Source organism: Dreissena polymorpha, chromosome 16 (assembly GCF_020536995.1).
Source record: "Dreissena polymorpha isolate Duluth1 chromosome 16, UMN_Dpol_1.0, whole genome shotgun sequence".
Lineage (NCBI taxonomy): Eukaryota > Metazoa > Mollusca > Bivalvia > Myida > Dreissenidae > Dreissena > Dreissena polymorpha.
The window spans coordinates 39,316,277-39,332,857 of record NC_068370.1 but is presented as its reverse complement, the minus strand read 5'-3'; the positions used below and the strand labels follow the sequence as shown (position 1 = coordinate 39,332,857).

General features: G+C 36.4%; 1 long non-coding RNA gene across 3 annotated transcripts; it reads right to left on the bottom strand.

Moving 5' to 3' along the window:
- Positions 1 to 3,458: 3,458 nt before the first annotated feature.
- On the bottom strand, positions 3,459 to 13,795 carry LOC127862454 (uncharacterized). Of its 3 annotated transcripts, none has more exons than XR_008040625.1 (2): positions 13,548 to 13,795; positions 3,459 to 4,457 (listed from the first exon to the last, which is right to left on the bottom strand). It is a non-coding gene; the product is annotated as an uncharacterized LOC127862454 (long non-coding RNA). The 3 variants fall into 3 exon arrangements; XR_008040624.1 differs by lacking the exon at positions 13,548 to 13,795 and adding an exon at positions 12,155 to 12,577; XR_008040626.1 differs by lacking the exon at positions 13,548 to 13,795 and adding an exon at positions 11,298 to 11,317.
- Positions 13,796 to 16,581: the final 2,786 nt, after the last annotated feature.

Genomic DNA, 16,581 nt, shown 5'->3' with positions numbered 1-16,581 from the left:
CGACCACTGAGAGAACTGAACAATGAGAGAACATAATGAACTTATACGCGATTATTGAGAGAACTTAAGACGCGATCATTGAGAGAACTAAACACTGAGAGAACTTAGAGAACTTATACGCCATCACTGAGAGAACTTAACACTGAGAGAATAAAGAAAACTTATACGCGACCACTGAGAGAACTGAACAATAAGAGAACATATTAAACTTACACGTGATAATTGAGAGAAATTAGGTTACAACTTAGAATTTAACACGCGATCACAGAGACAAATTAACACGCGGTAAATGAGAGAACTTAACACTGAGAGAAGTTAGCTTACTTATACGCAATAACTGAGAGAACTTAAGACGCGATCATTGACAGAACTTAACACTGAGAGAACTTTGAGAACTTATACGCGATAACTGAGAGAACTTAACACTGAGAGAACAAAAAAAACTTATACGCGATAACTGAGAGAACTTAAGACGCGATCATTGAGAGAATTCAACACTGAGAGAACTTAGAGAACTTATACGCGATCACTGAGAGAACTAAACACTGAGAGAACAAAGAAAACTTATACGCGACCACTAAAAGAACTGAACAATGAGAGAACATAATGACTTTATACGCGATTATTGAGAGAAATTAGGTTACAACTTAGTTAGAATTTAACACGCGATCACAGAGACAAATTAACACGCGGTCAATAAGAGAACTTAACACTGAGAGAACTTAGCTTACTTATACGCGATAACTGAGAGAACTTAAGACGCGATCATTGACAGAACTTAACACTGAGAGAACTTAAAGAACATATACGCGATAACTGAGAGAACTTAACATTGAGAGAACAAAGAAAACTTATACGCGATAACTGAGAGAACTTAAGACGCGATCATTGAGAGAATTCAACACTGAGAGAACTTAGAGAACTTATACGCGATCACTGAGAAAACTAAACACTGAGAGAACAAAGAAAACTTATACGCGACCACTAAGAGAACTGAACAATGAGAGAACATAATGACTTTATACGCGATTATTGAGAGAAATTAGGTTACAACTTAGTTAGAATTTAACACGCGATCACAGAGACAAATTTACACGCGGTCAATAAGAGAACTTAACACTGAGAGAACTTAGCTTACTTATACGCAATTACTGAGAGAACTTAAGACGCGATCATTGAGAGAACTAAACACTAAGAGAACTTAGAGAACTTATACGCGATCACTGAGAGAACTTAACACTGAGAGAATAAAGAAAACTTATACGCGACCACTGAGAGAACTGAACAATAAGAGAACATAATGAACTTACACGTGATTATTGAGAGAAATTAGGTTACAACTTAGTTAGAATTTAACACGCGATCACAGAGACAAATAAACACGCGGTCAATGAGAGAACTTAACACTGAGTGAACTTAGCTTACTTATACGCGATAACTGAGAGAACTTAAGACGCGATCATTGATAGAACTTAACACTGAGAGAACTTTGAGAACTTATGTGCGATAACTGAGAGAACTTAACACTGAGAGAACAAAGAAAACTTATACGCGATAACTGAGAGAACTCAAGACGCGATTATTGAGAGAATTCAACACTGAGAGAACTTAGAGAACTTATACGCGATCACTGAGAGAACTTAACACTGAGAGAACAAAGAAAACTTATACGCGACCACTAAGAGAACTGAACAATGAGAGAACATAATGAACTTATACGCGATTATTGAGAGAAATTAGGTTACAACTTAGTTAGAATTTAACACGCGATCACAGAGACAAATTAACACGCGGTCAATAAGAGAACTTAACACTGAGAGAACTTAGCTTACTTATACGCAATTACTGAGAGAACTTAAGACGCGATCATTGAGAGAACTAAACACTGAGAGAACTTAGAGAACTTATACGCGATCACTGAGAGAACTTAACACTGAGAGAATAAAGAAAACTTATACGCGACCACTGAGAGAACTGAACAATAAGAGAACATAATGAACTTACACGTGATTATTGAGAGAAATTAGGTTACAACTTAGTTAGAATTTAACACGCGATCACAGAGACAAATTAACACGCGGTCAATGAGAGAACTTAACACTGAGAGAACTTAGCTTACTTATACGCGATAACTGAGAGAACTTAAGACACGATCATTGAGAGAATTAAACACTGAGAGAACTTAGAGAACTTATACGCGATCACTGAGAGAACTAAACACTGAAAGAACAAAGAAAACTTATATGTGACCACTGAGAGAACTGAACAATGAGAGAACATAATGAACTTATACGCGATTATTGAGAGAAATTAGGTTACAACTTAGTTAGAATTTAACACGCGATCACAGAGACAAATTAACACGCGGTCAATAAGAGAACTTAACACTGAGAGAACTTAGCTTACTTATACGCGATTACTGAGAGAACTTAAGACGCGATCATTGAGAGAACTAAACACTGAGAGAACTTCAAGAACATATACGCGATCACTGAGAGAACTTAACACTGAGAGAATAAAGAAAACTTATACGCGACCACTGAGAGAACTGAACAATAAGAGAACATAATAAACTTACACGTGATAATTGAGAGAAATTAGGTTACAACTTAGAATTTAACACGCGATCACAGAGACAAATTAACACGCGGTCAATAAGAGAACTTAACACTGAGAGAACAAAGAAAACTTATACGAGATAACTGAGAGAACTTAAGACGCGATCATTGAGAGAATTAAACACTGAGAGAACTTAGAGAACTTATACGCGATCACTGAGAGAACTAAACCCTGAGAGAACAAAGAAAACTTATACGCGACCACTGAGAGAACTGAACAATGAGAGAACATAATGAACTTATACGCGATTATTGAGAGAAATTAGGTTACAACTTAGTTAGAATTTAACACGCGATCACAGAGACAAATTAACACGCGGTCAATGAGAGAACTTAACACTGAGAGAACTTAAGACGCGATCATTGACAGAACTTAACACTAAGAGAACTTTGAGAACTTATAGGCGATAACTGAGAGAACTTAACACTGAGAAAACAAAGAAAACAAATACGCGATAACTGAGAGAACTTAAGACGCGATCATTGAGAGAATTAAACACTGAGAGAACTTATACGCGATCACTGAGAGAACTTAACACTGAGAGAACAAAGAAAACTTATACGCGACCACTGAGAGAACTGAACAATAAGAGAACATAATGAACTTATACACGATTATTGAGAGAAATGAGGTTACAACTTAGTTAGAACTTAACACGCGATCACAGAGACAAATTAACACGCGGTCAATGAGAGAACTTAACACTGAGAGAACTAAGCTTACTTATACGCGATAACTGAGAGAACTTAAGACGCGATCATTGAGAGAACTAAACACTGAGAGAACTTAGATCTTATACGCGATGACTGAGAGAACTAAACACTGAGAAACAAAGAAAACTTATACGCGACCACTGAGAGAACTGAACAATGAGAGAACATAATGAACTTATACGCGATTATTGAGAGAAATTAGGTTACAACTTAGTTAGAACTTAACACGCGATCACAAAGAAAAATTAACTAGCGGTCAATGAAAAACCTAACACTAGAAAACTTAACTTACTTATACGCGATAATGGGGGAACTTATGACGCGATCATTGAGAGAACTAAACACTGAAAGAACTTAGAGAACTTATACGCGATCACTGAGAGAACTGAACAATGAGAGAACATAATGAACTTATACGCGATTATTGAGAGAAATTAGGTTACAACTAAGTTAGAATTTAACACGCGATCACAGAGACAAATTAACACGCGGTCAATAAGAGAACTTAACACTGAGAGAACTTAGCTTACTTATACGCAATTACTGAGAGAACTTAAGACGCGATCATTGAGAGAACTAAACACTATGAGAACTTAGAGAACTTATACGCGATCACTGAGAGAACTTAAGACGCGATCATTGAGAGAACTAAACACTGAGAGAACTTAGAGAACTTATACGCGATCACTGAGAGACATTAACACTGAGAGAATAAAGAAAACTTATACGCGACCACTGAGAGAACTGAACAATAAGAGAACATAATGAACTTACACGTGATTATTGAGAGAAATTAGGTTACAACTTAGTTAGAATTTAACACGCGATCACAGAGACAAATTAACACGCGGTCAATGAGAGAACTTAACACTGAGAGAACTTAGCTTACTTATACGCGATAACTGAGAGAACTTAAGACGCGATCATTGACAGAACTTAACACTGAGAAAACTTTGAGAACTTATACGCGATAACTGAGAGAACTTAACACTGAGAGAACAAAGAAAACTTATACGCGATAACTGAGAGAACTTATACACGATTATTGAGAGAAATTAGGTTACAACTTAGTTAGAACTTAACACGCGATCACAAAGAAAAATTAACACGCGGTCAATGAAAAACCTAACACTAAAACAACTTAACTTACTTATACGCGATAATGGGGGAACTTATGACGCGAACATTGAGAGAACTAAACACTGAAAGAACTTAGAGAACTTATACGCGATCACTGAGAGAACTTAACACTGAGAGAATAAAGAAAACTTATCCGCGACCACTGAGAGAACAGAACAATAAGAGAACATAATGAACTTATACACGATTATTGAGAGAAATTAGGTTACAACTTAGTTGGAACTTAACACGCGATCACAGAGACAAATTAACACGCGGTCAATGAGAGAACTTAACATTGAGAGAACTTAGCTTACTTATACGCGATAACTGAGAGAACTTAAGACACGATCATTGAGAGAATTAAACACTGAGAGAACTTAGAGAACTTATACGCGATCACTGAGAGAACTTAACACTAAGAGAACAAAGAAAACTTATACGCGACCACTGAGAGAACTGAACAATCAGAGAACATAATGAACTTATACGCGATTATTGAGAGAAATTAGGTTACAACTTAGATTAGAATTTAACACGCGATCACAGAGACAAATTAACACCGCGGTCAATAAGAGAACTTAACACTGAGAGAACTTAGGCTTACTTATAACAATTACTGAGAGAACTTAAGACGCGATCATTGAGAGAACTAAACACTGAGAGAACTTAGAGAACTTATACGCGATCACTGAGAGAACTGAACACTGAGAGAATAAAGAAAACTTATATGCGACCACTGAGAGAATTGAACAATAAGAGAACATAATGAACTTACACGTGATTATTGAGAGAAATTAGGTTACAACTTAGTTAGAATTTAATACGCGATCACAGAGACAAATTAACACGCGGTCAATGAGAGAACTTAACACTGAGAGAACTTAGCTTACTTATACGCGATAACTGAGAGAACTTAAGACGCAATCATTGACAGAACTTAACACTGAGAGAACTTTGAGAACTTATACGCGATAACTGAGAGAACTTAACACTGAGAGAACAAAGAAAACTTATACGCGATAACTGAGAGAACTTAAGACGCGATCATTGAGAGAATTAAACACTGAGAGAACTTAGAGAACTTATACGCGATCACTGAGAGAACTAAACACTGAGAGAACAAAGAAAACTTATACACGACCACTGAGAGAACTGAACAATGAGAGAACATAATGAACTTATACGCGATTATTGAGAGAAATTAGGTTACAACTTAGTTAGAATTTAACACGCGATCACAGAGACAAATTAACATAATAAGAGAACTTAACACTGAGAGAACTTAGCTTACTTATACGCGATAACTGAGAGAACTTAAGACGCGATCATTGACAGAACTTAACACTGAGAAAACTTTGAGAACTTATACGCGATAACTGAGAGAACTTAACACTGAGAGAACAAAGAAAACTTATACGCGATAACTGAGAGAACTTAAGACGCGATCATTGAGAGATTTAAACACTGAGAGAACTTGGAGAACTTATACGCGATCACTGAGAGAACTTAACACTGAGAGAACAAAGAAAACTTATACGCGACCACTGAGAGAACTGAACAATAAGAGAACATAATGAACTTATACACGATTATTGAGAGAAATGAGGTTACAACTTAGTTAGAACTTAACACGCGATCACAAAGAAAAATTAACACGCGGTCAATGAAAAACCTAACACTAAGAGAACTTAACTTACTTATACGCGATAGTGGGGGAACTTATGACGCGATCATTGAGAGAACTAAACACTGAAAGAACTTAGAGAACTTATACGCGATCACTGACAGAACTTAACGCTGAGAGAATATAGAAAACTTATTCGCGACCACTGAGAGAACAGAACAATAAGAGAACATAATGAACTTATACACGATTATTGAGAGAAATTAGGTTACAACTTAGTTAGAACTTAACACGCGATCACAGAGACAAATTAACATGCGGTCAATGAGAGACCTTAACATTGAGAGAACTTAGCTTACTTATACGCGATAACTGAGAGAACTTAAGACACGATCATTGAGAGAATTAAACACTGAGAGAACTTAGAGAACTTATACGCGATCACTGAGAGAACTAAACACTGAGAGAACAAAGAAAACTTATACGCGACCACTGAGAGAACCGAACAATGAGAGAACATAATGAACTTATACGCAATTATTGAGAGAAATTCGGTTACAACTTAGTTAGAATTAAACACGCGATCACAGGGACAAATTAACACGTTGTCAATAAGAGAACTTAACACTGAGAGAACTTAGCTTACTTATACGCGATTACTGAGAGAACTTAAGACGCGATCATTGAGAGAACTAAACACTGAGAGAACTTAGAGAACTTATACGCGATCACTGAGAGAACTTAACACTGAGAGAATAAAGAAAACTTATACGCGACCACTGAGAGAACTGAACAATAAGAGAACATAATGAACTTACACGTGATTATTGAGAGAAATTAGGTTACAACTTAGTTAGAATTTAACACGCGATCACAGAGACAAATTAACACGCGGTCAATGAGAGAACTTAACACTGAGAGAACTTAGCTTACTTATACGCGATAACTGAGAGAACTTAAGACACGATCATTGAGAGAATTAAACACTGAGATCTTAGAGAACTTATACGCGATCACTGAGAGAACTAAACACTAAGAGAACAAAGAAAACTTATATGCGACCACTGAGAGAACTGAACAATGAGAGAACATAATGAACTTATACGCGATTATTGAGAGAAATTAGGTTACCACTTAGTTAGAATTTAACACGCGATCACAGAGACAAATTAACACGCGGTCAATAAGAGAACTTAACACTGAGAGAACTTAGCTTACTTATACGCGATTACTGAGAGAACTTAAGACGCGATCATTGAGAGAACTAAACACTGAGAGAACTTAGAGAACTTATACGCGATCACTGACAGAACTTATCACTGAGAGAATAAAGAAAACTTATACGCGACCACTGAGAGAACTGAACAATAAGAGAACATAATGAACTTACACGTGATTATTGAGAGAAATTAGGTTACAACTTAGTTAGAATTTAACACGCGATCACAGAGACAAATTAACACGCGGTCAATGAGAGAACTTAACACTGAGAGAACTTAGCTTACTTATACGCGATAACTGAGAGAACTTAAGACGCGATCATTGACAGAACTTAACACTGAGAGAACTTTGAGAACTTATACGCGATAACTGAGAGAACTTAACACTGAGAGAACAAAGAAAACTTATACGCGATAACTGAGAGAACTAAAGACGCGATCATTGAGAGAATTAAACACTGAGAGAACTTAGAGAACTTATACGCGATCACTGAGAGAACTTAACACTGAGAGAACAAAGAAAACTTATACGCGACCACTGAGAGAACTGAACAATAAGAGAACATAATGAACTTATACACGATTATTGAGAGAAATGAGGTTACAACTTAGTTAGAACTTAACAAGGGATCACAAAGAAAAATTAAAACGCGGTCAATGAAAAACCTAACATCAAGAGAACTTAACTTACTTATATGCGATAATGGGGGAACTTATGACGCGATCATTGAGAGAACTAAACACTGAAAGAACTTAGAGAACTTATACGCTATCACTGAGAGAACTTAACACTGAGAGAATAAAGAAAACTTATACGCCACAATTGAGAGAACAGAACAATAAGAGAACATAATGAACTTATACACGATTATTAATAGAAATTAGGTTACAACTTAGTTAGAACTTAACACGCGATCACAGAGACAAATTAACACGCTGTCAATGAGAGAACTTAAAATTGAGAGAACTTAGCTTACTTATACGCGATAACTGAGAGAACTTAAGACGCGATCATTGAGAGAACTTAACACTGAGAGAACTTAGAGAACTTATACGCTATCACTGAGAGAACTTAACACTGAGAGAACAAAGAAAACTTATACGCGACCACTGAGAGAACTGAACAATGAGAGAACATAATGAACTTATACGCGATTATTGAGAGAAATTAGGTTACAACTTAGTTAGAACTTAACACGCAATCACAGAGACAAATTAACACGCGGTCAATGAGAGAAATTAACACTGAGAAAACAAAGAAAACTTATACGCGACCACTGAGAGAGCTTAACAATGAGAGAACATAGAGAACTTATATGCGATAATTGAGAAAAATTAGGTAATAACTTAATTAGAATTTAACACGCGATCACAGAGACAAATTAACACGCGGTCAATGAGAGAACTTAACACTGAGAGAACTTAGCGCACTTATACGTGATAACTGAGAGAACTTAAGACGCGATCATTGAGAGAACTTAACACTGAGAGAAATTAGAGAACTTGTACTTAATTACTGAGAGAAATTAAGACACGATCATTGAGAGAACTTAACACGCAATCGCAGAGAGAAATTAACACGCTGTCAATTAGAGAACTTAACACTGAGAGAAATTAAAGAACTTATACGCGATAACTGAGAGAAATTAAGACGCGATCATTGAGAGAAAATAACAAACAATCACTGCGAAAACAAACACTGAGAGAACATAGAGAACTTATACGCGATCACTGAGAAAACTAAAATGCCATCATTGACAGAACTTAACACTGACAGAACAGAAAGAACTTATACGCGATTACTGAGAGAAATAAGACGCGATCAGTGAGAAAAATTAAAACGCTATTATTGAGAAAACTTAACACTGAGAGAACTTAGAGCACTTATACGCGATAACTGGGAGAACCTAAGACCCCCAAAATACCCCAAAAAAGACCCAAAATACCCATAATACTCTAACCTAACCCTAACATAACCCTAACCTGCCAAAAATATGAGTATTTGGGTATTTTGAGCGAATTTGGGTGTATTTGGGTGCATTTCAGATTTTTTTGGGTGTTTTGGGTAAATCATGTTGCGCACTTAACACTGAGAGAAAAAAAACAACATATACGCGATCACTAGGAGAAATAAAGACACGAACACTGAGAGAACTTAACACTGAGAGAACATAGAGCACTTATACGCAATATCTGAAAGAACTTATGACATGATCATTGAGAGAACTAAACATTGAGAGAACATAATGAACTTATACGCGATTATTGAGAGAAATTAGGTTACAACTTAGTTAGAATTTAACACGCGATCACAGAGACAAATTAACATGCAGTCAATGAGAGAACTTAACACTGAGGGAACTTAGCTTACTTATACGCGATAACTGAGAGAACTTAAGACACGATCATTGAGAGAATTAAACACTGAGAGAACTTAGAGAACTTATACGCGATCACTGAGAGAACTAAACACTGAGAGAACAAAGAAAACTTATACGCGACCACTGAGAGAACTGAACAATGAGAGAACATAATGAACTTATACGCGATTATTGAGAGAAATTAGGTTACAACTTAGTTAGAATTTAACACGCGATCACAGAGACAAATTAACACGCGGTCAATAAGAGAACTTAACACTGAGAGAACTTAGCTTACTTATACGCGATTACTGAGAGAACTTAAGACGCGATCATTGAGAGAACTAAACACTGAGAGAACTTAGAGAACTTATACGCGATCACTGAGAGAACTTAACACTTAGAGAATAAAGAAAACTTAAACGCGACCACTGAGAGAACTGAACAATAAGAGAACATAATGAACTTACACGTGATTATTGAGAGAAATTAGGTTACAACTTAGTTAGAATTTAACACGCGATCACAGAGACAAATTAACACGCGGTCAATGAGAGAACTTAACACTGAGAGAACTTAGCTTACTTATACGCGATAACTGAGAGAACTTAAGACGCGATCATTTAGAGAACTAAACACTGAGAGATTTTTGAGAACATATACGCGATCATTGAGAGAACTTAACACTGAGAGAACAAAGAAAAGTTATATGCGACCACTGAGAGAACTGAACAATTAAAGAACATAATGAACTTATACGCGATTATGGAGAGAAATTAGGTAACAACTTAGTTAGAATTTAACAAGCAATCACAGAGACAAATTAACACGCGGTCAATGAGAGAACTTAACACCGAGAGAACTTAGCTTACTTATACTCCATAACTGAGAGATCTTAAGGCGCGATCATTGAGAGAATTAAACACTGAGAGAACTTAGAGAACTTATACGCCATCACTGAGATAACTTAACACTGAGAGAACAAAGAAAACTTAAACGCGACCATTGAGAGAACTGAACAATAAGAGAACATAATGAACTTATACGCGATTATTGAATTAAATTAGGTTACAACTTAGTTAGAACTTAACACACGATCACACAGACAAATTAACACGCGGTCAATGACAGAACTTAACACTGAGAGAAAGAACTTAGAGAACTTATACGCAATCACTGAGAGAACTTAACACTGAGAGAATAAAGAAAACTTATACGCGACCACTGAGAGAACTGAACAATAAGAAAACATAATGAACTTATAAACGATTATTGAGAGAAATTAGGTTACAACTTAGTTAGAACTTAACATGCGATCACAGAAACAAATTAACACGCGGTCAAGGAGAGAACTTAACACTAAGAGAACTTAGCTTACTTATACGCAATAACTGAGACAACTTAAGACGCGATCATTGAGAGAACTTAACACTGAGAGAACTTAGAGAACTTATACGCGATCACTGAGAGAACTTAACACTGAGAGAACAAAGAAAACTTACACGCGACCACTGAGAGAACTGAACAATGAGAGAACATAATGAACTTATACGCAATTATTGAGAGAAATTAGGTAACAACTTAGTTAGAACTTGACACGCGATCACAAAGAAAAATTAACACGCCATCAATGAAAAACCTAACACTGAGAGAACTTAACTTACTTATACGGAATAACTGAGAGAACTTAAGACGCGATCATTGAGAGAATTAAACACTGAGAGAACTTAGAGAACTTATACGCGATCACTGAGAGAACTTAACACTGAGAGAACAAAGAAACCTTATACACGACCACTGAGAGAACTGAACAATGAGAGAACATAATGAACTTATACGCGATTATTGAGAGAAATTAGGTTACAACATAGTTAGAACTTAACACGCGATCACAGAGACAAATTAACACGCGGTCAATGACAGAACTTAACACTGAGAGAACTTAGCTTACTCATACGCGATAACTGAGAGAACTTAAGACGCCATCATTAAGAGAACTAAACACTGAGAGAACTTAGAGAACTTATACGCGATCACTGAGAGAACTTAACACTGAGAGAATAAAGAAAACTTATACGCGACCACTGAGAGAACTGAACAATGAGAGAACATAATGAACTTATACGCGATTATCGAGAGAAATTAGGTTACAACTTAGTTAGAATTTAACACGCGATCACAGAGGCAAATTAACACACGGTCAATAAGAGAACTTAACACTGAGAGAACTTAGCTTACTTATAAGCGATAACTGAGAAAACTTAAGATGCGATCATTGAGAGAACAAAACACGGAGAGAACTTAGAGGACTTCTACGCGATCACTGAAAGAACTTAACGAGAGAATAAAGAAAACTTATACGCGACCACTGAGAGAACTGAACAATGAGAGAACATAATGAACTTATACGCGATTATTGAGAGAAATTAGGTTACAACTTAGTTAGAACTTAACACGCGATCACAAAGAAAAATTAACATGCGGTCAATGAAAAACCTAACACTGAGAGAACTTAACTTACTTATACGCGATAACTGAGAGAACTTAAGACGCGATCATTGAGAGAACTAAACACTGAGAGAACTTAGAGAACTTATACGCCATCATTGAGAGAACTTAACACTGAGAGAACAAAGAAAACTTAAACGGGATCATTGAGAGAACTGAACAATGAGAGAACATAATGAAGTTATACGCGATTATTGAGAGAAATTAGGTTACAACTTAGTTAGAACTTAACACGCGATCACAGCGCCAAATTAACACGCGGTCAATGAGAGAATTTAACACTGAGAGAACTTAGCTTACTTATACTTGATAACTGAGAGAACTTAAGACGCGATCATTAAGAGAACTAAACACTGAGAGAACTTTGAGAACTTATACGCGATCACTGAGAAAACATAACACTGAGAGAAGAAAGAACTTATACGCCACCACTGAGAGAACTGAAAAATGAGAGAATATAATAACTTTTACGCGATTATTAAGAGAAATTAGGTTACAACTTAGTTAGAATTTAACACGCGATCACAGAGACAAATTAACACGCGGTCAATGAAAGACCTAACACTGAGAGAACTTAACTTACTTATACGCAATAACTGAGAGAACTTAAGATGCGATCATTGAGAGAACTAAACACTGAGAGAACTTAGAGAACTTATACGCGATCATTGAGAGAACTTAACAGTGACAGAACAAAGAAAACTTAAACCAACCACTGAGAAAACTGAACAATGAGAGAACATAATGAACTTGTACGCGATTATTGAGAGAAATTAGGCTACAACTTAGTTAGAACTTAACACGCGATCACAGAGACAAATTAACACGCGGTCAATAACAGAACTTAACACTGAGAGAACTTAGCTTACTTATATGCAATAATTGAGAGAACTTAAGACGCAATTGAGAGAACTAAACATTGAGAGAACTTAGAGAACTTATACGCGATCATTGAGAGAACTTAACACTGAGAGAACAAAGAAAACTTATACGCGACCACTGAGAGAACTGAACAATGAGACAGCATAATGAACTTATTGGCGATTATTGAGAGAAATTAGGTTACAACTTAGTTAGAATTTAACACGCAATCACAGAGACAAATTAACACACAGTCAATGAGAGAACTTAACCCTGAGAGAACTAAGCTTACTTATACGCGATAACTGAGAGAACCTAAGACGCGATCATTGAGAGAACTAAACACTGAGGGAACTTAACACTGAGAGAACAAAGAAAACTTATACGCGACCACTGAGAGAACTGAACAATGAGAGAACATAATGAACTTTTACGCAATTATTGAGAGAAATTAGGTTAAAACTTAGTTAGAACTTAACACGCGATCACAAAGAAAATTAACACGCGGTCAATGAAAAACCTAACACTGAGAGAACTTAACTTACTTATACGCGATAACTGAGAGAACTTAAGACGCGATCATTGAGAGAACTAAACACTGAGAGAACTTAAAGAACTTATACGCGATCATTGAAAGAACTTAACACTGAGAGAACAAAGAAAACTGATACACGACCACTGAGAGAACTGAACAATAAGAGAACGTAATGAACTTATACGCGATTATTGAGAGAAATTAGGTTACAACTTAGTTACAACTTAACACGAAATAACAGAGACAAATTAACATGCAGTCAATGAGAGAACTTAATACTGAGAGAACAAAGAAAACTTATAGGCGACCACTGAGAGAGCTTAACAATGAGAGAACATAGACAACTTATACGCGATAATTGAGAAAAATTAGGTTACAACTTAGTTAGAACTTAACACGCGATCACAAAGAAAAAATTAACACGCAGTCAATGAGAAAACCTAACACTGAGAGAACTTAGCTTACTTATACGTGATAACTGAGAGAACTTAAGATGCGATCATTGAGAGAACTAAACCCTGAGAGAACTTAGAGAACTTATACGCGATCACTGAGAGAACTTTACACTGAGAGAACAAAGAAAACTTATACGCGACCACTGAGATAACTGAACCATGAGAGAACATAATGAACTTAAACGCGATTATTGAGAGAAATTAGGTTACAACTTAGTTAGAATTTAACACGCAATCACAGAGACAAATTAACACGCGGTCAATGAGAGAACTTAACACTGAGAGAACTTAGCGCACTTATACGCGATAACTGAGAGAACTTAAGACGGGATCATTGAGAGAACTAAACACTGAGAGAACTTAGAGAACTTATACGCGGTCACTGAGAGAACAAAGAAAACTTATACACAACCACTGAGAGAAATGAACAATGAGAGAACACAAATACGCAAACAATGAGAGAACATAGAGAACTTATACGCGATTATTGAGAGAAATTAGGTTAGAACTGAACACGCAATCAGAAAGACAAGTTAACACGCAGTCAAAGAGAGAACTTAGCGCACTTATACGCGATAACTGAGAGAACTTAAGACGCAATCTTTCAGAGAACTAAACACTGAGAGAACTTAGAGAACTTATACACTATCACTGAGAGAACTTAACACTGAGAGAACAAAAATCAGAGAACTTAAGACGCGATCACTGAGAAAAAATAAGACGCAACCACTGAGAGAACTGAACAATGAGAGAACATAAGAGCACTTAAAATGCGATAACTGAGAGAACTAAAGACGCGATCATTGAGAGAACTTAACACTGAGAGAACATAGAGAACTTATATGCAATTTCTGAGAGAAAATAATACGCGACCACTGAGAGAACTAAAGACGCAATCATTGAGAGAACTTAACACTGAGAGAACACAGAGAACTCATAATCAGTCACTGAGAGAAATTTAGACGCGATCACTGAGAGAACTTAACAATGAGAGAACATAGAGATTCTATACGCGATTACTGAGAAATTAAGACGCGATCACAAAGAGAAATTAACATACGGTCAATTAGAGAACTTAACACTGCGAGAACTTAAAAACTTATACACGATCACTGAGAGAACTTAAGACGCGATCATTGAGAGATTTTAACACGCGATCACTGAGAGAATTCAATACTGAGAGAACATAGAGAACTTATAGGCAATTACTGAGAGAAAATAAGACGAGATCACTGAGAGAAAATAAGATGCGATCACTGAGAGAACTTAACAATGAGAGAACACAAGAGCACTTATACCTGATAACCGAGAGAACTTAAGACGCGATCACTGCGAGAACTTACACTGAGAGAACATAGAGAACTTATACGCGATTTCTGAGAGAAAATAAGACGCGAACACTGAGAGAACTAAAGACGCGATCATTGAGAGAACTTATCACTGAGAGAACAAAAGGAACTTATACGCGGTCACTGAGAGAAATTTAGACGCGATCACTGAGAAAACTTAACAATGAGAGAACATAGAAAACCTATACACGATTACTGAGAGAAATTAAGACGCCATCACTGAGAGAACTTAACACGCAATCACAGAGAGAAATTAACATGTGGTCAATGAGAGAACTTAACACTGAGAGAAAATAAGACGTGATGACAGAGAGAACTTAACACTGAGAACATAGAGAACTTATACGCGATTACTGAGAGAAAATAAGAAGCGACCACTGAGAGAACTAAAGACGCAGTCACTGAGAGAACTTAACACTGAGAGAACAAAGAGAACTTATACGCTGTCACTGAGAGAAACTTAGACGCGATCACTGACAGAACTTAACAATGAGAGAACCTAGAAAACTTATACGCGATTACCGAGAGAAATTAAGACGCGATCACAGAGAGAAATTAACATGCGGTCAATGAGAGAACTTACGCGATCATTGAGAGAACTTAACACGTGATCACTGAGAGAACTTGACACTGAGAGAACATAGAGAACTTATACGCCATTACTGAGATAAAATAAGACATGATCACTGAGAGAAATAAAGATTTTATCATTAAGAGAACTTAACACTGTTAGAACTTATAGCACTTATACGCGATCACTGAGAGAACTTCAGACACGATCATTGAGAGAACTTAATAATGTGAGAATAAAGAGAACTTAAACATAATCACTAAATGAAATTTAGACACGATCACTGAGAGAACGTAACAATGAGATAACATAGAGAACTTATGCGCGATTACTGAGACAAATTAAGATGCGATCACTGAGAGAACTTAACAGCAAGAGAACATAGAGAACTTATACGCGATCACTGATAGAAAATAAGACGCGATCATTGAGAGAACTTAAAAATGTGAGAATAAAGAGAACTTATACATAATCACTAAATGAAATTTAGACACGATCACTGAGAGACCGTACTAATGAGATAACATAGAGAACTTATGCGCGATTACTGAGACAAATTAAGATGCGATCATTGAGAGACACTCAATCACAGAGAGAAATTAACACGCGGTCAATGAGAGAACTTAACACTGATAGAACTTAAA